Source organism: Agelaius tricolor, unplaced genomic scaffold (assembly GCF_023055355.1).
Source record: "Agelaius tricolor isolate 1412-34295 unplaced genomic scaffold, bAgeTri1.0.p SCAF_6, whole genome shotgun sequence".
Taxonomy (NCBI): Eukaryota; Metazoa; Chordata; class Aves; order Passeriformes; family Icteridae; genus Agelaius; species Agelaius tricolor.
In genome coordinates, this window is record NW_027269266.1 from 38,413,323 (window position 1) to 38,436,839 (window position 23,517).

The 23,517-nt window shown below is 40.4% G+C and overlaps 1 protein-coding gene and 1 long non-coding RNA gene across 5 annotated transcripts in view; both read left to right on the plus strand.

The window, feature by feature from the left end:
- RBMS3 (RNA binding motif single stranded interacting protein 3) overlaps positions 1-23,517 on the plus strand; it is a 707,113-nt gene that overhangs the window by 31,799 nt on the left and 651,797 nt on the right. The window lies entirely within an intron of this gene.
- On the plus strand, positions 7,394-12,899 carry LOC139591143 (uncharacterized). The gene is made up of 2 exons (XR_011679567.1): positions 7,394-10,170; positions 12,452-12,899. It is a non-coding gene; the product is annotated as an uncharacterized lncRNA (long non-coding RNA).

The window sequence follows — 23,517 nt, forward strand, 5'->3', positions numbered from 1 at the left end:
TCTCACACTCTTGTTGGTTATTTTAAAAACCTTTCTGATTTTCAGTACCAATCAGTAGAGAAATTGCAGCTATTTTTAATAATTGTTTATTGTAGTTTGTTCCTATGTGGGAGCTGAAAGTCATATTTCAAGATGATTTCTGTCTGAACTTCTACCTAGCATAAACATGGGTTCATTTGTTAAAATAGTGTTCAGTATGTTGAAGAATTCAATTCATACTCCTTTGCATATCTCTTAATTAATATTTAGCCAAAATTTTCATATTTTGTTCCTTGCTACGTGGAGATGTCAGGCAGTTAGTTTCAAGAACACAATAATAACTGGATTCATGTGTTTAAGACCTGATGTCTTGGTGGCTTCTGTGTAGTGGTACTATTGAATTTTATACTAGAGACTTTCTTTTTGCTGGCTCTGAACTTGCATTGCAAAGGTGGGAATCAGCAAGTAATATCTTCTACTCCTGTCTTCAGTGGAATTTTGCATGATGAAGGCACTCCCTTAGATGTTGCTGGGGTTGAGCTGGGATTGCTGAGCCCACCTTAGAAGTAGGCTGCTTCTCCTCCCTTATTTAAAAAAAGACATGGTAGAAGAAAAAGTGTGTATTATGATGACTTCTGGAAAAAATATGTAAAATCTCAAATAACCTCACTGTTGTTTATATTCCTCAAACCCTAAGCACCAACTAGCAGTGGAATGCAGGCATCCTTGGATCTTCTCCTACAGAGGGTTAGGTGCTGGCTAGCTGAACCCCTCTGCCCTGGCTTTCCAGTAATGCTCCTGGACATCAGCTTCATGCTCTGTGTGTGTCAGGAGCAATCCAGGGGAAGGATTTGTTCTTGTGGCAGAAAGCGTTCTTGAGAGGCTCTTCACCGCATAGGGCCTCACACTTATGTTTTGACAGGATCTCTTCTCACACTGTCATGTTCTCAAAGTCTCTCTCACTTGAAGATTCTTATGTAAGGAGTATGGAACTGAAATAAATGCTGAGGGCCAAGCAGGTCCTGACTTGATCAGTACACAAACACATTGTCTTGCTTGTCTGAGAATGGCCTTTTTTGCTTCCCAGGCTAAATAAATGATGTGTCTTCCTCCAATGGGAATACAAGGCTGAGTATGTCCACACCTTTTGTAAGCATACTGTCTGGCAATGCTGGCTGGGAGCAAGTAAAGGCCCTTGGCATATCATCTTTGATGGTGTCCTGGATACAGAGAAGCAGGAAGAGGGATTATTTTGCAAAGGTACAAGCTACTCTGATCCTCTTGGGGCTGGGTGACTTCCCACTGCACTTTCCTTGGGGATGTGCTGAAATGCCATAGTCTAGCCCACATGCTTCTGCTTGGAAATCTGAACCTCCAGGCATGAATAACTTTCTGGAATTAATCTTCAACTGTTGTCATCCAGTATTCAAATAGTAATGTGGCTGATCAGAGTGAGGCAGTGCAACCATGGTGGTCTTGCAAAACAGCGCATCGCACAAGTGACATTTCCTAACGTGAGTCAATGTTTGTTCTTCTGTAAAAGGCATTCTAGCATTTTTCTTCAAACTGCCAGGCTAAATGGCTTGTGCTGGCCCAACCCCTGCACAGAAAACAGTGCATTTGTGGTGAACAGCAAATATCAAATAGCAGTATTTGAAGGGGGAAGGAGTAGTAATGGAAATGCAAGAAGGTTCCCTGGAGGTGATGAAACTTCTGAGATGCTGCAAGTTTAACAAGAACTGTCCTTTCCTTTGTCAGCCATACAGCCAGTGTAGCACTGGGAAAGAAACAGCACCAGGATCTGAATGAGGTGATCCTTCCAGGGAACAAATGACCTGGTAGTTCTCGGAATGGCGGGTGAGATATGCCGTATGCCAGATTTATTGTGTGCTTTGAACTGGAAAGTTTTGTGTAAGTTCATGAGCTATGGCACTGATCAAGATATTTTTCAGCCTTTTTACTGAAAGGCAAGTGTCACCACAAGTTAAATAATCCTGGATCTGTTTTTTTTTTTTTTTTTTTTTTGGGTTGCCACAGAGGAGGCCTGTGTGGTAGGAAGTTATGTCTTCTTTTTCAAATCACCTCCTGGGTTGCATAGGGAGTTGGAGCAAGTACTATTCTCTCATGGGGCTCTGTTTTCCCATCTGTAGTGATGCTTTCAGATTTTATTTAGCAAAGTTTCTCTGAGTAACCAACAAAAAGTGGCATGTAAAACTTGAAATCACCATGTTTTAAGTAAATTCAGGAAAAGATCCCAGAAGAATACTGTATTTGTTCATGAGAAGGAATGCTGTCCTAAGTCAATGAGGCTGCTCAGATCAGATTTTACCATAGTACCAAAGTTATCCCCTTGTATGATATTAGGATTAAAACACTCTTTTGAGGGGAAGGAAGCTGTACTCTTCAATATGGCCATAACTATTTCTCAAGAATGAAAAATATCCCTTTCCTTGTCTCCTCCACAGTATAAGGTCTTTATGCAATGACAAGGTGCACATTTCAAAACACAATTTCCTAACTCTCATTGAGCTTCAAGAAATAGAGGTGTGTAGATAAGTACAGGCTGAGGCACCACAGGAATGGATGCAGCTATAGGTTGCAAAATCAAGCCTTTTAAAATAAAACTACATGAACAGACAGGGAGTAGGAGAGACACAGGGGAAGAAGTTGCTCCCTGCCAACTCACTTTTTGCAAACCCCAAATTAATTGTAGGGTGTGAAATGTGCACTTCTGTGAGTTGTTGGACAGACCAGAGATCTTCCTCTCAACCACATCAAACAGGGCCACTAGTGGAATAACTGGTGGCCACCAAACATCTTTCCCACAGGCTGGCATGAAGCAGCACCAATCCCATTTATGATTCACTTCACAAATATTTGACAGAAATCTTAGTTTTTGGCTCAGCCACAAAAATTACCCTGGTCAAGGATCTTCCTCTGGTCTGCCTCTGCTTGGACTTTGGCATTTTCCGCTATGTTGGTTTGTTCCCACTGAACCTTAGGCCTGGACTCCTTTCCAGAGATTCTTCAGCCAGTTGGTACCCCTTGGACGTAGTCTCAGCATTTCTTCTGCATCCAAGATCATCAGAGCTGAGACTCACACCACATTGCCACACCTCTTTGTTATGGTTTTTTTTTTTTTTTTTTCACAGATTTCAGTGCCAGACTCGTGAACTATCTCAGTTTCCATGACTTTCAGATCCCATTTCTCATCTATGGTAATTTCAGCCTCTCCAGGCCAGTCATTAAGGGTTTAGGGAGAGAATTTTCCCTACCTACATACTTTTTTCCCCTCTATTTCTCCCTAAATGTTGCAAGCCTGACACAAACATAGTAGGGACTATGTTTCGTTCTGAAAACTTTCTCTTCCATGTTCATTGGAGCAAATGAGGTGTTGGCTGGGGAGACCCTGGTGGAGGAAGAGGGTATCCATGCTTTTATACAGAACAGCATTCAGCACACTGGAATTGCAGTTTTAGGGAAAGTCCTGCTGAGTCCCAGCTTGGAGCAAACCTAGTGGCTTGGGAGCCTTGAGGGAATGGCTGAAATTGCCTAAGCAGCTTATCGGCTAAAGCAGCTAAATATTGAATATATCTTTATTGACTGTTTTTTAACTGGTGTTTTTCTTTTCCATTCTGTTTGAGGACTTACAACCTGTTCAAATTCGGGCAGGTTTTTGTTTAGACACGTGCCTGACACAATCAGGAAATTTTGGATCTGTGACATACTTATTGTCAGACCCAAAGCCATAGTGGTGAGTCTTTACTGGAAAAGAGCTTTCCACATCCACACATTTCCCTGTAACCTCTTTCTCAAAACTGCCTACAATATTATGTCTGAAAACCTTTTCCTCCCCCCCAAATCAGGCTGCAGCACATATTTAATGCATTTCAACCCCAGTTTCCCACTCAAGGGGGTCAAACTTTTGCAGATTTATTGGTGATTGAAAATGAAATCTTATGTGGGGAAGTACCAAGTAACCTTGGTAACAAGCAGAGCTGTGCCCCACAGCACTCTGAGCTGACACCCCCCACCTCCCTCCTGTGCCTTTTCTTGCTGCTTTATTTAGCTCAAGGTTTCCTATGATTGAGCCGGTTCCTGTTCTCAGCTGAAGTCAGTGACAAACTTCTTGCTGGCTTTGGGGCTGGAGTGTTCATTGCTTGATAAAATGGGAACACACTCAAGGGATCAATCTGAGGGTCACGGAGCCCAGCTGGCTGAGGCCACCGCAGGATATTCTGCTGCTGAAAAATACAGAGCAGAGTCGGGTGTGCTCTTCTGTTTTGTTTTAACTTCATAAACATCAGTTCATTTTAAATAGTCTGCTTTTTTTGCCTTTTTTCTTTTTTTTTTTAACTTTGAAAAGAGTGCTGTTGCTGGAGGTGTAAGGAGGAAGAAGATAAGTTGTTTGATGCTGCACATGACACAAAGCTTGGGGTAATGAAGGAATGGGTATGTTTCAGGTCAGCATGAGTTCAGGCAGTGAGGTCTAAATAGCTGCTGGAATGGCACAATTTATCATTGGGTGAGAGAGAAGATTTTGGTTGCTAGACCCATTTGTCTATGATCTATGTGCCTTCTGAAATCACAGGGCTTTATTTACCATAACAGAAGTTTAGATATAAACTTAAATATATTTTTTAACATAGGGAGAATTTGGTTGCATCTAGATACTATGATAACATTATCTTAAAGTGTGAAGGTGTGGAAACACTGTAAATCAAGGTAAAGTATCTGAGACTAAAGCGATGCTTTAATGTGTAAATCTTTTCTGTGGCAATTTCCTTGTGGTGTTGAAGTGGCATAGAACCATATGGCATTCTTTCTATGAGGCAAGACTTTTTTGAAGCTATTGTGATTTATCCTGCATTTGCCATAAGCCAGAGAAAAACATACATGTAACTGATTGATGTGAATCAACAGATGTGCAGCAACTCTTTGTAAATCTAAGCCCTTACTAAAGTCACATGTCACTGGCTACTGGGCATGGGCTGATATGGAGTGTTTTGATGAATACAGTTAAAGACTATAATTCATTGAATGTACAAAAATGGAGTGAGTTGGGGTACTTCAGGATACAGACTAGGTGAGCCTTTTGGCATATTTAGTTATTGATGTAAGTCTGCCTTTGCAAAAAAAAAAAGGGGGAAAGCATATTCATAGAGCTAGACTCTAGACTTCTTTTTTGATGGTGGTTTATGCCATGTGAAGTCATCATAAGGTAAAATTGAAGCACTTTCAATATCACATTGATTAGCAGGGGAATGAAAGATAGAGGTGGTGGGGGCTGTTATTGATTAACATGGCAGAGTAAAGGAGGATTTAAACACAGAATAGTTAACAGAAGAAAAGAAAGATACTTGTGATACAGTGATGGAAGGGGTGTGGTGCAGGGCAGAAGGTAGGAGTTGGAGTTACATGGCTGCAGAGACAGCTGCTGATGAAGAAAAGCTGGAGGAGAATACCATTGACATTCCTGAGTGGTTCTCAGGTTTGGTCTTGTTTTTAAAATGTGCTTTCCAAATAAGCTTTTAACAATGCCACAGCATTATTTTATTGCTGTCATTTGTATGCACTATTCAGCTGCAGCTTTCCATACGTGCTAGAACTGTGAGTTGGGGCTGGGGCTGGCACATGGGAGATTCCTGCAGCATTCAAAAGGAGAGGAGACTGGATGATTGAGTGACTACTGCAGCTGAGAAGAAGGAAAATGTATCAGTACCTTTGGGAAGTATTCCAGATGGGAGAATTTTTCCCTTTGTATCAGCATCTGCCCAGCTTGAAGCTGGAAGAAGGGAGAGGGTACACTGATATATAACTGCAGGTGTTTCTTTGAGAAATTTCTGGAAAGTTTGGGGGTTATGCCAGGTTTATTTAAAAAAAAAAAAAAAGACATGACTAATGTGGGAGGAGCCCTGCAACACAAAAAATTTTTCAAAAAATCCATAATTTTGATTACTGAGCGCCTGTCCTGAAATCCTACTAGGAGCAATATTTTGTATTGGATAAGGAAGTGTGTCAAAGTTTTTTGGGGGGAGAAAAGATATTCTTACACTACTGTAAAGGTAAATCAGTAAAAATTCACGACATAGCAGAATTTCTAAGTTAAATCAATAACTCTACACACTAAAGTAGTGCTTTGTAAGCTAAAACTGCTCCACACATCATACTAATCCATTGAGAGTGTTGAGAGTTTAGGAGATTGGTTATACTGTCTGCAATATCAGTAAAATACAGTATTAGGTTACATATGCCTGCTAGGGCAGGCATCAGTAAATAAGTATGTGATATTAAAAATTTGATACTTCTAAGTCATTCTTTGATAGCAGAATGTGTTTCTTGGCATGTTGCATTTACCTTTCTGTGTATGTGAGCCGAGTTAAAATCAGTCCTTTGGTAGAGTTAACAGGCTGCTTTAAGCACTGGCTGGTGTGGGGATGGACCTGAAGATTAGTGCTGTAATAGGAACAGGAGTTGGAGGGCTGACATTAGTTTTCAGAGGTCTCTGGGGTGCCTTACCTGCAGCTAGAGAGGCTGCATTTGCCATTAATTTTTAAGTGGTGAATGAGCTGGGCTGAATCCACTCCTGCTCCCTGCTGCACTGGGTCTAAAGGAAGCAACTTGTGCTGCAGGAGGTGCATCCTGGCCAGGATGGCAGGGGCTGACTGCTTTCTTCCCACAGTGTTTATATCCTTGAAAAAGGTAGACTGGGGTTTCACTGGTTACCTTGGGGAAATCTGGAGGGTCTGTGTAATCAGTAAGTGCATCCTTTAATTGCAGTGTTGACCAGTCTCTGGAGTAGTCTCCTCTGAGAAGAAAGTACCAGCTGCTCCTGTGCTTTAGGGTTGCAATGAGCAGAACTCTGCTGGAGAAGGCAGAATCAGAATAATACCAGAATCTATTTCCTTCAGGTTTTTTTTTTTTTTTTCAACTCTTCATTGCTTAGGAGCAATTATGTACTGCTTCTGCTGCAGGAAAGGGCCATGCAGATGCAGGGCCTGAGCAGACACCTTTCCATCCACAGCACTGCTCTGTGAGGACCACCAGCCACTTCAGATCTGGTGTTTGCCAGGGGCCTGTGCTTCCTGTGGTGGAGATCCTATTCCTAAAGAAGCTACATGTTGTAGCACAGCATTCACTCGGTGTGTTGACCTAGGAATCCTGGAGCTGTGCATAGCTGAGGTTGGATTGCTGTCTAAAAGTTACAGTTCTTTTGGTTTTTAACTTCACTGTAGCTGTTGTGCTTTGCTTGCTGATTCAGGACAGCCAGCTTTATCCAAATCATTGGAATTAAAATTCTCCCACTGTGTTTTTGTTCTTAAAGTGTATGCATGCAGTAAGAATTGCCTCTTTTATTATTCTCAATGGTACTCACCAGCTCAAGTCCCTGAAGGGTTATTGGCATTATATTTGAGCCAATTACTTTTATTTAGAAAGTTATACTTATTCATCTAGTGTAATATTAAGTTACCAGGCTTGATGTTTTTCTCTTCCTCTAGCCTATATTTGCTGAGCTAGAACTGGGAACATATGCATCACATTCCTTTTTATTTGGTGGGCCTCAGAGTCTAAATTGGGACTTCTGAACTGCTCTTGAACACTGGGAAACCATATGTGGCATTGTGTTGTTTGAACGACATTCAAAGCCAGAGGGTTTGTGTGAGCATGGAACGTGCATCGTTGTTCAACCTATGCATGTGCACAAGAAGGTTGAGAGTGGGAGAGAAGAGCTACAGCTTTTCCAAAATACAAAAGAACAGGAAAAAATATCTTTCCAGATGGACTATATAGGGAAAAAAATCTCCAGAGCTGTTGTATTCTACTACATACCTTGGCTTAATAGTCCTGGAAGCAATGGGGCACTTGCAGCTCATAACACTGGGTGTGGAACTGGCCCTCCTGTTAGCAGCTCCCTGGGATTCAAGAAAGCACAGGGAGAAAAGCACTCTGAGGCGAGTGACACATTCCCCACAAATGGGGCAACTCCTGTGGCTGGGGAGTTGTTCCAGGGTGTAATGTATGCTGTCATTTCAAGAAGAAGCTAAAACCTTGGTATGTGAAGGGTAAGGATTACTTGAAAAAAGGGTTGGACAGTAGATTTTGGACAGAAAATTTTCGAGCTTCAGAATGTTTGTGCTTCTGTTACAATCACGTGAACAAATTTTCCAAGTTTTGTTTGTTTTGTTATTTATACATCTTCAAAAACCTTCAGTGGGCTAAGGTGCAAAGTTCTTAAGTGGATTAATAATAATTTCAGTTTAGGAAATAAAAGTGAGGGGAAACTGGCCAGCTTTTACAGAAGGGGTGGAAAGACCAGTGAGGTCATGCTGTTGAGTCTGGTGCTGCTCAGCATAGTCCTGAAAGAGGTGGAGAATGAGGCAAAAAAGCCTCCTGGTGATACCAGATCAAACAGGATAGCTGAGGTGAGGATGTGCTATGGGACTGCAGAACAGCCTTACCATACAGAGTAACCAAAGAACCACCTGGCAGAACATGGAATAATGCAGAGGAAGAGAAATAGTTCTACATTGAAATACACAGTGAAGGAATGTAAATTATTGTTTGGAAAGAAAGCTTGGTTTATAATAATTGTATAAAAATGCCTGCTGAATGTGCAATAGGAATGAGAAAAAGAAAAAACCCAACCTGAATACTGGGACTGATTGGTAAACAAAATTGTGAACAAAAACAAGAGTTTTTATGCTACAGCATAAATGCATGGCACACTTCAATATTGCATCCTTGCTCCATCATTTTAGAAAGGATGCAGAAGAAGGGGAGATGATACAGAAAATATTGATAAAAATGTGGAGTGACTCCCATGTGGAAAACAATACTTTTTTGTATTGTTGGGCATCTATCTGAGCAGGAAGAAACAAAGATCTATGAACTCTCAAGTGGCGTGGAGAAAGCAAATAGAAAATGCCCATTCACTCTCCCATGCCATGGGAGCCAAGCAGCCTCAAGAGAATGGTTAGGTGACAGTTTTGAAACTTGCAAAAAGGACTTCCTGTAGCTGTGAAATTGCCCTGGGATATTATAGATGCTAAGAATTCCCATGTCAACGGGGGTGTTTGGACATTCCCCTTAAAGAAAACTCTCCCAAAGGCTATTGTACACAAAAATGTAGTTCTGATTCAGGGAATCACCTCACCAGAGATTGCTGGGAGCTGGGGAGTCCCAGAGGTTGGGACAGTGGGACTGGGGAAGGAGCTGAGGCTGTTGGCATTTGCCTGAGGAGGAAAAAGTGAAAGTCGTGAGTGTGATAGGATGCTCAACTCCCTCAGTCTCTGAGCCTATCACATCTGTCTCTTCCCATGTAATTACACCCACCCTGTGCAGGGTATTGTTTAAATACATGACAAACAAGCTCCTGCCCTTAAAAAGCAATTTGTGCTTTTGTGGAAGGATTTCAGTGAGTGTTCTTGCAGAAAAGAACGGCAGAAGGATTTTTGAAAAGAGAAGTCTGAGATGGACAAAACCAGGTTCAGGGTGAAGTCCTAATTTGCAAAGATATTTTAATGATTTTGAAGGATCTTTTTGTCTTTATAGCTGTATCGATAATACCTTAGTGTGTCACCCACATGTGAATAACAGTGATGTTGATGTCTGGCAATAATCTCCAAATTGTGAACGTCTTTCTATCTAGGCACTTGCTGTAGCTTTTCAGAGAGACTGAAATGCAGCTGACCTGAATAAAGCCTGTGTACTGTAACACCTGATTTTCTTTTCTTTGAGGGTATTGTAATGTGTGCAGTGTATGTGCTAAAAACGTTGCTTTCTAGTTGGCTCTCCACGTAATGTTGGATTGCAACAGACTGCTCTCTGTTACACCTGATGACTAAACCTGTCTCACCCACACCATGGGAAAGTACTGGTGCATTGAGCCTTCTTAGAATCAAGCTGTAGGTTGTCCTCAGATTTCAAATCTCCTGTGCACTTTTTTAATATGGCCTCTAACTCAAGAGATACAAGCACAAATGGATTCCAGGCAACAATTAATCAGATAAGTATTTATTTATTTAACTCAACCTGTAGAATTATGCTGGCAATAGTTCTTTTTTTTTTTTCTTTTTTTTTTTTTTTTTTTTTGTGGAGTTAGACTTTCATTGAGCAAAAGACTGTCTTTTAAACACTTTTCTCTCTTTTTCAGGCATCTACACAGAAGCATTCTGGATTTCATTGGGCATGGTAAGAAACTCCCACTTAATTAAAGAAAAAAGAATCAGTTAAGAGCTGTCTGCTTTGTTTACCTTCTGATATGTTCAAAGTGAAAATATGGCTGAGGAAACTAGATGCATTTGATTCATGTTGTGCATCTTAAAACAGGATGGAGACACAACTAAAGCAAACATACATTTCAACTGTGTGGTACAGCATTTACTACCACAATACCAAGAAGTGGGTCAGAATTGGCTGTAAGCTGGGGATGAGAGTTCATCAGAAATTGCAGAATGTCTGTCTGCATGATGGAGGGAATTTTTTTAAACAATCAAGAATAAACTCCTTTTAAATGGCCCTAGGTGAGCTTGCAATTGCATACTTGATGCTGTAAATGTTGTCTAGGAGATCCATGGTTACCAGAGTATGGGCAGGAAGCAATGCAAAGCCAGGTGACTGGGGAGGATGCACTGTGCTGTGAGGGGAAAAGCTTGTAACATAAATGTTGCTTAAATATGAAGCACTTCAACCTAATTGAGAGGAGGGCTTTAGTCTTGCTGCCATAGCTGTGTCAGATAGGGATTTATTCTAGTTTTGTCATCATTATATGCTAGCAAAAGCCCTAGAATGTATGAAGTTAGACCAGGGGGAAAAAAGGATTTTTTTCTTGGTCAACTCAATTTTTTCATGGAAGTGTTGTTAAACTATACCTGCAAATGGCCTTTCTGTAAGTGTAAATTGTCTATGCTTGTGTAACTATACCAACACACCATTACAAGAGTCTATAAGGAATTGTTGAAAAGAAATCATCTGCACAAAGCTAAAGACAACAAATAATCCTTAGTATAAATTGACTAATTCTTACAACTGGACATGCTATATAAAAGGGAAATCCAGTGACACCCCAAGTTTTTTTGAATTGTTTTTTGATTGGGTTTGGGGTTTTTTTAAGCCATTCCTCTTGACATGCAGTCATTTCTTCCTAAAGTTCAAACTAAGGAAAATTCAAGACATCATCATGCAGATGTTTTTACCTCCTTGGGCATTTATTGTCTCTGAGGGACTGTTGGGGCTTGAGCCAGTGAGTCCCAGCAAACCTCGCTTGCGGGCCGTGAGAAGTTTGGCTTTCTTGGGCAGCGCTGAGGGAGTCTCTCTTTGAAGACTCCCTCCCACATATGTATACTGGGCTTGAAGCCAAGCCTCTCTTCTGTAAAGAAACCTTGCTAAAATTTCTCATTTCATGCCCCTTTATGGAGAGAGAGGGAGTGCGAGGGGGAGAGAGAAGGAGGTACGTGCCAAGAGTATTGAGAGAGCAAAGCAGAGTAGATTCTTCGTTTTGTGTGTTTGGGGACAGCAGGGCAGCAAGGAAGGAGAAGGCTTTATATTAATTAGTGCCATATTTGCCATCCCTTCCTCCCACCTCAAAAGTGATAAGTTGTCCTCCTTCTCGTCTCCAAACCACATCTGTGTTTTTTTTAGACAACAGTTTTTTGTTTGAGTCCTTTGAACTAGCAGAGACACTTGAAATAAATGCACTTATAAATGTGCCTCCTGCCAGCCTCTGTCTAGTCTGCATATGGACACTTAAAAGAGTTGAAGAATATGTCTTATGTATCTTAGAAAAATGCTAAGTTCACAGTGGTGGCACCTGAAATGGCTTTATTCTTGCCTCCCTCTTAGAGTATAGTGGAATTGCTAGTGTATTATTTGATAAACAATCACCAATTAGTTGTTCCAATCCTCACTAATTCAGCAACTGCTCTCCAGGGCCTCCAGGCAGCTTGTATGCCAGTTCATGTGCTCGCCCCAGGTAGCTCTGAACTGAAGGAGTTTCCTTAATTGCTTTTGCTGTTATGTCTGTTTTAAAGGTTTTACTGTTCCTGTTGATGAGCTGGGTGGTGTATTACAAATGTGTGTTTGCTGTCTTACCTTTCCCCAGCGTGCTATTAGCAGCACAAGTGACATAAACCATAATGCTGCGTGGTGGGTAAAAACACCCACTTTGTGCACCAAATGGAGGGTGGTCTTACTGATTGGAGGCTGACAGGTGTGATGCTGCTTCACTTCCTCCATCTTTTATAGGTTTGGGAAATGCTGGGTGTCTCCATGGACAGCCTTGCTGCCCCTGCTGTAACTAGATCACAGATAAATCAGATATCAGTCATGTGCTGATCACAGAATGGCACAGGACCAGGAGATGAATTAGTCAGCCTTGATCTTAAAGATTCTTGCAAATTCTAATGAGCTACAAGCTGTGGATGGGAAAAGTGTCTCTCTGTTAACACTTGTTCCTTATTCTTTTGTCTTACAGGTGTCTGTGATTGATTACAAAATCTGCTGCTGAAGCAACTTATAGATGTGGTGGAAGACCTACAGTTGTGGATCCTTTGCACATATAAATGTTATTGTGTGTGTCTGTTTGACCATGGTAGGATATTTAATGTATCATAGAAACAAGTTTTGTATCTCCGGTTTCAGTGTCCCTCTCATCATAGAGCCTTCCTTTCAAACATATTTTCCTTTGTTTGAGCCTTTAAAAAAAGAAGAAAAAAACCCCCAAACCTTGAAAAATTGTAACACTCTATGAAAAATATACACTATTGTCATCTTCTGGGGAAAAGGGGAACTTTACTGTGTCCGCTGTTGTTGTAAGTGAAATGTGGTGTACAGCATGCTAAGTAACTGCTCAGTCAAATGCCAGTGTAAATTCAAAAACCCTCAGAAGAGGAAAGAAATAAATATTTTTATTTTCTCTAAAAGCTTCCCTGTAACATTCTTCTTAAGATTTTCTTCATGAGACAACACAAACTAAGCATTTGAGTGCCCTTTCACTTCTCAGCTTGATGGCAGGCTTGTTGTGACTTTTGGCCAAATGCTCTGAAGCTATTGTAAGCCTCCACAGAGATGTAGCCCATGTTGTTAACCAGGGATATGCCTCATCTGTGATGAGCAGGAGGCTTGAGTAATAGATGTTTCTGTTTTAAGTGACACTTAACTTTATCTGTACCTTGAAAGAAACTGCAGACAACTGATGTGAAATGCTGCTCACAATATCTGGGCAGAAAGTTGGGCAAAGCTGTTCCTCTAAAGTTGTTCAGCTAGACCCCTTCCCTTCCCTTCCCTTCCCTTCCCTTCCCTTCCCTTCCCTTCCCACACTGTCTATACTTCAGCGTTTTCATTCTGATTTGTACAAATTTTTTTAAGTCCTAATTTTTAAACATATTTGCTAGTTTTCAATTCTCCAAATGGATTCTTTGGCCTCCACTTACATAATCCTCCAGACTTGTGGAAATTGTAGATTGTAGAGAAAAGCTGATACCACAGCATAGTATTTGCAGCATAGGGCATCTGTAACCAAACTAAATAGCAAGGCATTATTCACATGTAGGTGAGGTTATATTTTGCTGCTGCTAAGCTCTTTGCTGTTCAGTTTTAACACTGGATGCCTGGGTTTCTTTTTCTGGAGTGCCTGTTTACTCTTGTATATTTTTATAGAGTGAAAGGGTGGTGGGGAGAATGAGGGTGTTATGTGCAGTAGAGTTATAAATAACGTTGGCTCTCAGGTTATTTGCATTATATCTACTTGCCTGAATGCGTAAAGTTAAACAAAAATGTCTTGTAAGAAACCAAAAAAAGGGCAGAACAATGTCATGGATAAGAGGTCTAAAGGCAGTGCTACGGAAAGTGTTTATTGGGGAGTATTTCCTACCTAGCTAATAAGCCAGACAGAAAATGGCTTACTCCTCCCACAGCCTCAAAGAGATCAAACAGAATATTAAAGCCTTAAAGATGCTGATGTAAGGAAGGAGGGTTACTCAGCACCCACTGCACTAAACTGACAGGCAAATGGAGAGCATGCTGGGAACAGAGCTATATTCCCAGCCCAGAGACAGTGATCCTGGGGTGGGTGACATGATGAAATGCAGCTGCCATGGAGCAGGGGAAGCACACACATAGGGGGTTTTGTTGTTGTCTTTTTGCCCTGTGTGCTGTTGACTTGGGGGCAGATAGACTAGAAGTGCCCACTTTTGGGCTGCATTTCAGTCATGGATTCAATAATGAGACATTGATAATGTTGCAGACTCCTGAACAAACAAGTGTGGGACAGGGATCCAAGGGAGAGTGGCTGCAGTTTCTTCACTGACCTGTGGATGCTTACATGGAACAAAGATGCCAAGGTTTAGCCTTGCAGGGCTGCAGCTGAAAAGGAGGCAGACTCTAATTTTGGGCAATGAAGGACTGAGCCCTGAGGAAGCAATGCTGTCATTGTGAGGGGTGTCTGGAAGATTTCAGAATATGTCTATGCCTTTGAGTTTTTCAGTGCTGGAATTTAGTTTCTAAAGTGTAATAACACCAGTGCATCCTTGTAATTTTATTGCATTTTTTATTACGGATATCATCTGCAATAACCCTGCTGTCATATTGGCCTCTGCTATGGTTTCAGCAGTCTCTGTCTCTCCATCTGAGATGATGAAAGTGAAGTTGGGCCACATCATACACACCAGGTTTTCTTTCTTCCTTTGTTTCCTTTCTCCAAAATGCTGCTTGAGTCTGTGGAATCCTTCTGGCTTGTTCTTTCCTAGTGTTCATTCTCAAAGGTACACAGCATCCAGTTGATCTTTTCTTGGAGAAGAAGGATTAAAAATACATCCTTGACAGAGCTGCTTCCTTGGTGCAGCAGAGATCATGGAAGATGCTGTGTCCTACTCATTCCTCCTGTCCTTCCTGGACTGCTTATTTGCATCCCATATCAAAGTCTTGAATTCCTGCATGGCAGACGAGTCTTTGGAGCTCAGAATTCAAATTCTGGAGGACCTTGAGGCAAGAAGAACTCTTGACAGGCTTCTAGAATAGCTGGGCTTTGGTTTCCAGAAGTCATACAGAAACACCCATGAATCTGCATGGGTGCCTGGCAAATCTGCAGAGGAGAGCAGTGCAATACTGAAGATAGCAAAACGCTGTGAGCAGAAATGGAGTGGCTGAGGGCTGGGATTCAAGCACAAACTGCTGAGTGCTCCAGCAGCAAACCTCTGCTAGACCAATTGGTCCCATATGCCAAAGAGGACTTTGATTTGTGGCTGGGTTTCACAGTGATTTGAGCCTTGTGTCTCCTATAAATTCTATTGGAAACAGAACTTCAGCTGTGAATCAGTTACAGGTGTAGTTAGTTAATTCAGTGATATATTTAAGTAACACTTTACACCTGGACTTGGCAACCAACTTGAAATCCTAATTTAAAAAACAATAGTAAAGTACCAGAGAGGCATGATGTAGTCCACCAGGGGTTTTTTGGGGTTTTTTTTTTTTGGTTTTGTTTTTGGGTTGTTTTTTTTTTGTGTGTGTGTTTTTTGGTTTTTGGTTTTTTTTTTTTTGTTTGTTTGTTTTGTTTGTTTTGGTGGTGTTTTTTTTTTTTTTTTCCCTAAGAGCCAATGTTTCAGTGATCTTCTAGCATGGAGAATGTATTAGAAAAGTAATGAGTAATTGGAAACAAAATGCTGTTGAGTGACAGAGCTCTGGACAAAATAAACTTACAAAAACTCCAATGTTGTGGAGTAACAGGCAAAATACTATTATCAGACTGAAAGCTAGAGAGGAGAGGAAAAGCAGAGGGTTAGGCTAATCTGTTGGGGTAGAAAGAGACCAAAGTTGGGCTTTGGACATCTGCAAATTAAGAAAGATTTCTGTTGTTTACGTATTTATTGAGAGAGCTGGAGCCACCATGTTGCAAAATCTGTGTGGAAATACTTACACAGTCTATTCAGGAGGAGCAAGAAGTATTAATTCTAAAGTTTTCCACCAAGTGGGCAGAACAGTGCTGGATGAAAATCAGCGGTGAATAAAGAATGACTGAGTGTGAACAGTCAGTCCTGACAGATCCAGAAGAAATGAGTGTGAGAGATCAGTGGGGACACTTGGTCAAATTACAACAGCCAAAACCCAACTGGGATATTAGGTTGCACATCACTGAAGACTGCTAAGAAGTTGAGTAACTGAGAGGACATTGTACAGACTTTTGTAAAAAGCTGTGCCTGTGGTCTCAGCTAGAACACAGTGCACAGTTTTGGCCTCCTGAGCTCAAAAAGGATGTGACTGAAATAGGGAGATTGGAAAAAGGGTGGCAAGAACATTCAAGAGCCTGAGAAAGCTTCTGCCAGAAGAAGGACAAAAAATATAGCCTTAGGAGATAGAGAAGAAATAATACAAGTATGGAGGATGCTTATGTTGGAGGTTAGAGGTCAGGAACCACAGGGGTTCAGGATGAAACCCCACAGTGGTTCAAAAAGCTAGTAATTATGACTAATTTGAGAGGTGATATTAACAGTTCAGTCTTAATGTCATGACCTCAACTTTAAGATTTTAAGAGGGGTAAAGGATGGGTGACAGCTGTAGTCCTATGAAAGCGTAACTCCCAACAAATGTGCCTTGTCAGAGGGTTTGTTACTTAGTTTCTTCATGCTCCAGTTTTCAAACTGTTATTTGAATTTTTGTGATTAGTTCCTCTTCTGAAATCCTGTTTACATTCTATAAGAGAAGTTAATAATACAGTGTACTTTACTCATTAAAAAAAAACCCCTTTGATAGAGATGTCTAGTGCTTGTGCTGATACAGTGTAATTCAGCTACTGCGCAACTTTAAGAATCTCTTTTATAACATGTAGTAGTATCTTATTAGTCTAGTTGGCATGCTTTGGAAAAAACCAGTGGCCTAAAGCCACCTGCTCAGGTGTACATGAAACAAGTGTGTGTCTGGGTGTGTGCAGGCATAAATGAATTTATAGAGCAGCGTGATAGGGGATCTCTCAATAGATGTAAACAAGAATAACACATGGTGTGATTTGTTTTTTCTAGTGGCTTTCATAACTTCCTTCTTTCAGGGTTGTACACAGATGGCTCTTTCACAGTAGGTCCTAGTTGCTTCCACAGTGCCAGAAAGTTGCCTTTTGCTTTGAGAGATTGTTCCTTGAAGCAGAATCATCATTTTTTAACTTCCTTTCACTCTCCTGCTGCTCGGGGTCACCACGTTTGTTGTGCCACAGCAGTGTACTGGTTAAATTTTCCTGAAGGCATGATGCTGCTCCCAAGTAATGTGTCTGTTGATGATGAACTTGCTGGTGAGCATAGAATGCATGGCCTTAGATATTTTTGCACTACTTGGAGCATAGAAATTAATCTAAACATCCATGTGCCCTTTGTATTGATTTGAAGCATATGGAGACATTTAACAGCTGATCTCCAAAATGATCTGTTATACGAATCCTTGCCTTTGTTTAGCTTGCCTTGAACAACTCTCAGGAAATTATGTATTTTTTAACAATAAGATGAACAAAAATTCTGAAGCCTGAGTCTTCCCTCTGACAGATTTCTTTTTTTCCCCTTAAAGAAACATGAATAAATTGGTTAGATTTTGTAATATAAATATTGCTATGGACTCTCTCAGGCTTATAAAGAGAGAAGTGTTTATTTTAGAATGGTATATTTCAAGATCAAGTACTAAATTATTAATTTTTTCCTTTCTCCATTTTATTACAACCTTTCATTTCTAGGTGGCTGGAATGAATAATGGGATGTGCTGGGCTAATGCCTTGTATTTGGGTACACAAATGATAGAAGCAGCTTCCTGCAAAGCTTTTAGTGTTGATGCAAGATTGGAAGATATTTTGAAGGCAGTGGGTTGGCCATGGCAGTTCCACTTCTCTCAATTTAGCCATAAATCAATTGTGAATTATTCTCTCACAGCAATTTTTCATACAGTTTGAACCTGGGTAATGAGCATCCTAGTCCTGGAGTGAAATTGTGATTTTTCTAGATCTTGTTGAAGACACAATCAAGATTTATGAAGGGTGACAGTGTAAACCCATTACATTTGCCTCTCTCTCATTTGCCTCTCCATCTCTTCCTTCCTTCCTTCTTTCCTTCCTTCCTTCCTTCCTTCCTTCCTTCCTTCCTTCCTTCCTTCCTTCCTTCCTTCCTTCCTTCCTTCCTTCCTTCCTTCCTTCCTTCCTTCCTTCCTTCCTTCCCTCCCTCCCTCCCTCCCTCCCTCCCTGCATCTGCCAACCCAAGGAGCTTTAAAATGTCCATTAGAGCACAGCTGTTGCATAGCAGTGGCTCTTACTTCATGAACAGTCATTTATCTGTGACAGACAGAGGAAACAGCAATAACCTAGATGGATATGAGATGGTTCAGATCAAGTAATAGGAGGATGTGAGCAACTTCCTCAGTTCTGAACTCTTTTTCCCTCTGAATCTATTCTCTTTTAATTTTGCTTTATATAAAAGTATAGGTTGCTTAAAAAGGAACCTTGCAGAAATTATGCTATCTCTTCCTCACTTTCTATTTCAAATGCTCAAAAAATGTTTGAAAGCAAAAAGATGCTTTTTTGTTTGTTTGTTTTCATGGCAGTCCCCAAATCTTCTCTGAAGTCTGAAGCTCAATACAGTAATTTCTTCCTTCTCTCCTCCTCCCTCTCCATCTTTGCCATTTACTGATTTGAAGCTGCCAGCACTGAGTAACCTCACTAATGCTCACTAATGGTGCCCTGTGCACCAGTGTGGCAAACCTACATGACAATCACACTGGAATTCTGCATTTACATACTCTAGAATAATCTGCAATGTTATGCTTCTCTGTTGCTTGGTTGGTAGCTGTAATGTTGAGCTGCAGTTTATTAGCCCTGGAGTAGAGGTCCTTTCCTTGAGAAGGACCCTCTAGGTCCCTTGGAGGCTTTTGGCAAGCCATATGTCAATAAGCACTTTGGTTTTTCAGCCAGTAATAAATACACACACATACACAGAGTCATTTGGCTGCAGACTGCCTGAAATTAAGTTGCAGATTGTATCTGGCCCTTGGGCCAGGAATTCCTTGTTCCTGTATTAGATAGTGCCTAATAGTAGTTGAAAGAGAGAATTTTTAAAATCATTTTGCAAGTGACTCTGGAGAGACAATGAATGTAAATCCTTGCAGACTCACAAAGAACTGCAGTCAGAATACTGAGTGAAACTCAAAGTGCAACATAGTGGTTCCTCCCTCATCTCAGGCTTCAAAGATTTAGTATTCAAAAGAATGTGGGAAATTGGGTCATTTCTGTACAGTTTAGAAGAGATCTGAGGTTACCAACTTTCTTGCTTTAGTCATGTAGAAACTCTGAGTCTGGATTAGCAGGAATCCTGAACAGGATTTTCCTCTGCATTTAACATGAAAATCTAATAAATGTCATTTAACTCAGTGAGTGAAATTCTGTCACCATTGAAGTGGATATCAAAATTTCCATTGGCTTTTGTGATAATAGAATATCACCCTATAAGAATAAATCCGAAGTAAAATCTCTAGGTTTTTGATGTAGTTATTTCTGTCAGGACACACCTGTAAGGCTTTTTGAGTATGTTGTTTTAAGAAAAGCAATTTAGCTTCCTTACTCAGAAGTAATTTTCCTGCCTTTTAGAAATGACTAAAAGTTGCTTTTTATGAAGAGCATCATTTAGTGTGACACCTTAAAAGATGTGAAGGTAACAAGGAGGTGGTGTTAATTACTGTAAAATAAAAACATATTTACTATCCTTCCTTCAAGAAGTTTGAATTTCTATTACTTGTCCCCCCCTGCCCTTGTTTTTGGTGAGAGTTTATGTGATGACTTCATGGTCCCCTGAATAGTTTTCAGAGTTTATGGGGTAGTATTTTATAACTGCATTCTGCAAGCAGTGGTGTCTTCTGGAATGGCCATGAAATGTTATGGTAGAGATTTCAAGATGACATGGTCTTGGCATAGGTTTCTGCAGAGAGGAAAAATTACTTTGGACTTGTTTAGAGTATGTCTCAGTGCAGAGATGACCCCAGAGCTGCCTGGCTTTGTAGGCTGAGGGGTCTGTTTCCTCAGGTGGGAATTAGTAAATGTAAGAAGTGCCAGAAACAGGCTCAGTGTGAAAGTCCAGGTAGTATTCCAGCACAAGCAAGTAGCAGGTGTCTCAGTGAGCTTATGGAGATACCACTTGGTTATACTTTCCTAGATCTGGGAATTTCCTAAGCCAAAAAACAATAATAGAGGGGGGCTGAGCAGGGGAAGCAACATCTGGTTTATCTTTCTCTGTGACAAGGCTCTGGAAGAAGGCTTCCTTTATCTATTTTTTCACAACACCTGCGTCTCAGTAATTGCCCTGCTAGAAACTAGAACAACCTGATACTATTTTTACACAGAGCATGAAAGTACTTAATATATGAGTTATATGAAAGAAGATCTGACTGGGAGGAAGCTGAAGGAAAAGCAGGAAGTTAAATAGGGTGTAAGATAAAAGGGTTGCATTGCTTTTTACTGTATTTTATTCTTAATTACTCTTTCAGATACTTCTCCCTTCCAGCATCTCAACATGCAAGATAAATCTATTTTACCCTGTGTGAAAACCCACAAAATTTGATACACATTTCATTTCTATTTACACCTATTTCTCCAAACAACCCCAGGCTGACATTTTGTATTAGTGTAGAATTTGCCCAAGAAAATAAAGTAAGCTTTGGCAAGGAAAAAAATAGGAATTTATTGGTATAATAGAAGTGTAAGTTTAAAGGCATAAAGTGATGGTTCACATAAGGATTATGAGACATTTTGGTTGCAGGCTGTTAACCATGCTACCAGTACATTAGAGGAGCCTAGCTTGCAGTTGTCAGCATTCCAGAGTTTCACCCACTAAGTCATTAATTTGTTCTCATGTCTGGAAGATTTAACATGACACTGTAGTTTCTTGCATAATCATTTTATTATGCTAAAAAGAAAAAAAGTAGCTAAAATGAGTTCTGATAATAGAAACCCCAAATACATGAGACTGTTTGTTCTGTTGAATGCCAAAATCAGTTATCGTTCTGTTTGTATGTTCAGCTGGTTTAAAAGCAAAAATTGCATGCAGATTTGAAAGCCCAATGAAAAATCAATGTGAAAAATATCATATATTGAACAACACAGGCCCCTTGTTTCCTGTGCAAGTTTGAAAAGGAACATAAAAGAAAATATTGTTGATTGTCATATAAAAAATGGACTCTGCTATATTATCACATAAAATACATTTTTCCAGTTTCTAAGAGGAACAGATTAAGACATTTGAGCACCTCAGCTAGACTTCTTAGAGATTGGCTTGAAGTTATCGAACATATGGTGTTTTGGGTAAACAGAGAGCAACTAAAAAGATATTTGAAATCTTTTAGAATATATATGCCAATCAAATTCCCACCAGGATCTGACACTGTTGCATAGAGCTAGATCATGTAACCACTGCTAAACCAGATCTAAAAAAGGAAGCAAATAGCCAGAGCTAATTCTCTGGGTTCCTTCTGTAGTCAAGGAGTTAAAGAGGTAAAATAATTGCACTTAATTTAGAAGCCTGTGTTGGAATTAAATGAATCTTCAGCTGCCTGAAGATTCTGATTATGATGGGAATTAGCTGGCTAGCCAAGGATATATGCTTGAACTCTGAAATAAAGTGAGTTAGGTGAGATGAATCTTATCCCAAAGATATTACTTTCCTGCAGTATGGTCTGGGTGGAATTGTAGTCAAGGCAGCATTTTTGATGATTGACAATTGTGACCCAGAATGAACTGTGAAGAAAAGTCTTCAGGACAAGTGGGAAAAATACAGGACAGGGAATGGATTCTGATGATTTTCCAGGGAGCTGTGCTATTGAAGCATCTGAAAACTGCTGGAGAAGTTTGTGTGTTGGAACTGCCAGGCAGCAATTAAGCCCAGCAGCACAGGCTGTTTGTTGTCGAGACTGAAGCATATGAGTTGAGTACACCCTGTTCTAGAGGGAGTTCATGAGCTGGCTGTTTTGCTTTTGTTGAAAAAAAAATCCCAAGATGAAGAAAATACCCAGAGTTGTGCTTTCCTTTCTCTTTTGTGATTGTCTCTAAGTGTTTGGCAGAACTGGGGTTCCACTGAAAGTGGTTTAAGGGCAGGCTGATCTGTGCTGTAAGGCTGCGTTGGCAGCGGTGGCTGACATTAGTCCTGTTGGAGAGGTGTTCTCACCAACTGCAGCGGCAGCAGATTTAGGCCTGTATTGAAGTTCACTGTTGACAGAAATTAGGACAAAAATAATGGATGTTCTGTTTGTCTGGAGTGTTCAGGAAGACATGATTTGGGGCGGAGGAAGAAACTGAAAATGTTATCAGTACTTAGCATATCTTTCCCTTTCCCTCCTTCAAACCTAGCTCTTTCTATCAGTGACCTACACTTAGGAGTTCTTCAGATAGAGGGATGAATGCCTGTGGGTTTTAAAACCTTCTCTTATCATCAGGCTTGCAGAAAACAAATTCTCATTTAAGACAATACCTATGCTCTTCATCCATACAGGCACAATGGCAATGTATATCAAATTAGATTATTTTTCTATGCCCCTCTCTTTCAAGTGTTCAGAATTTGATGCATATCAGCGCTTTGTAGAGGATTTATGAGAGAGGATGTACATGAGGAAAAGATAGTTGATATGCCTCAGATTATGAAGAGTGTCTACGTACATAATGTAAAATATTTTTTTTGTTTTATTTATCACTTTCCTTGAAAACACAATAATCCAATCAGGACTAATATATTTTTGATGTCATTGGTTTGGCAAGCTAGCACACTGCGTAATTCCTTGTTTCTTTCTGGGATGACTGAAAAAATGGCAAAAGGCCAAGCTCAGGAAGCAACTGATCTCAGCCAATGTGCTAGACCCTCTCAATTGGTCTTTGGACTAGAATACAGCAGAGATTACTTTTGTGTTGCTGATGGATCATTTCTTAGTAATAGCTCATAGACAGATTTATTTCTGGCCTGTCTAGAATATTTGACATTGTGAATAACGCATTGCAGCTGATATGCCTTGAAGATCTTGTGAAGATGTAAGCAAATCATATGGATTGTATCCAGCTGCAGTGACTGAATTGTAATGCATAACTACAACTCTTCTCCTGGTATTCTTCTTTGTGCGAAGCCTGCAAAATGCTTTCCTCACTCCTGTCTTGGTATGAGCACGAAGAGAAAATGAACTGCCCCTTAGCACGTATAAGCATCTGTCCTTTGCATTCCACTCGGAAAACATAAAACTTCTGACTATTCCTGTAACTAAGTTGAAAAAAAAAAAAAAGACTTACCTGAAAAGCTTAGGCTTAAACCATACACTGGCAAAATGAAAGGAGCAAGGAAAAGCTAACATTCTGAAGACTAGATAATGCATAACATCATCAGTTGCCCGTGAAACCCTTCCAAATGCTATGTACTCTTCAAATGGGTCTTCACTTTTTTCCCTTAGATCATGGATGATCAAGTAGTGGTGACTTCCAAAATGTTTCCTCCCTCCTCTTAGCAGATGTTCTGTGGACAAATAATGTTTTCATAATGTTCCAACATACCTTTAGCT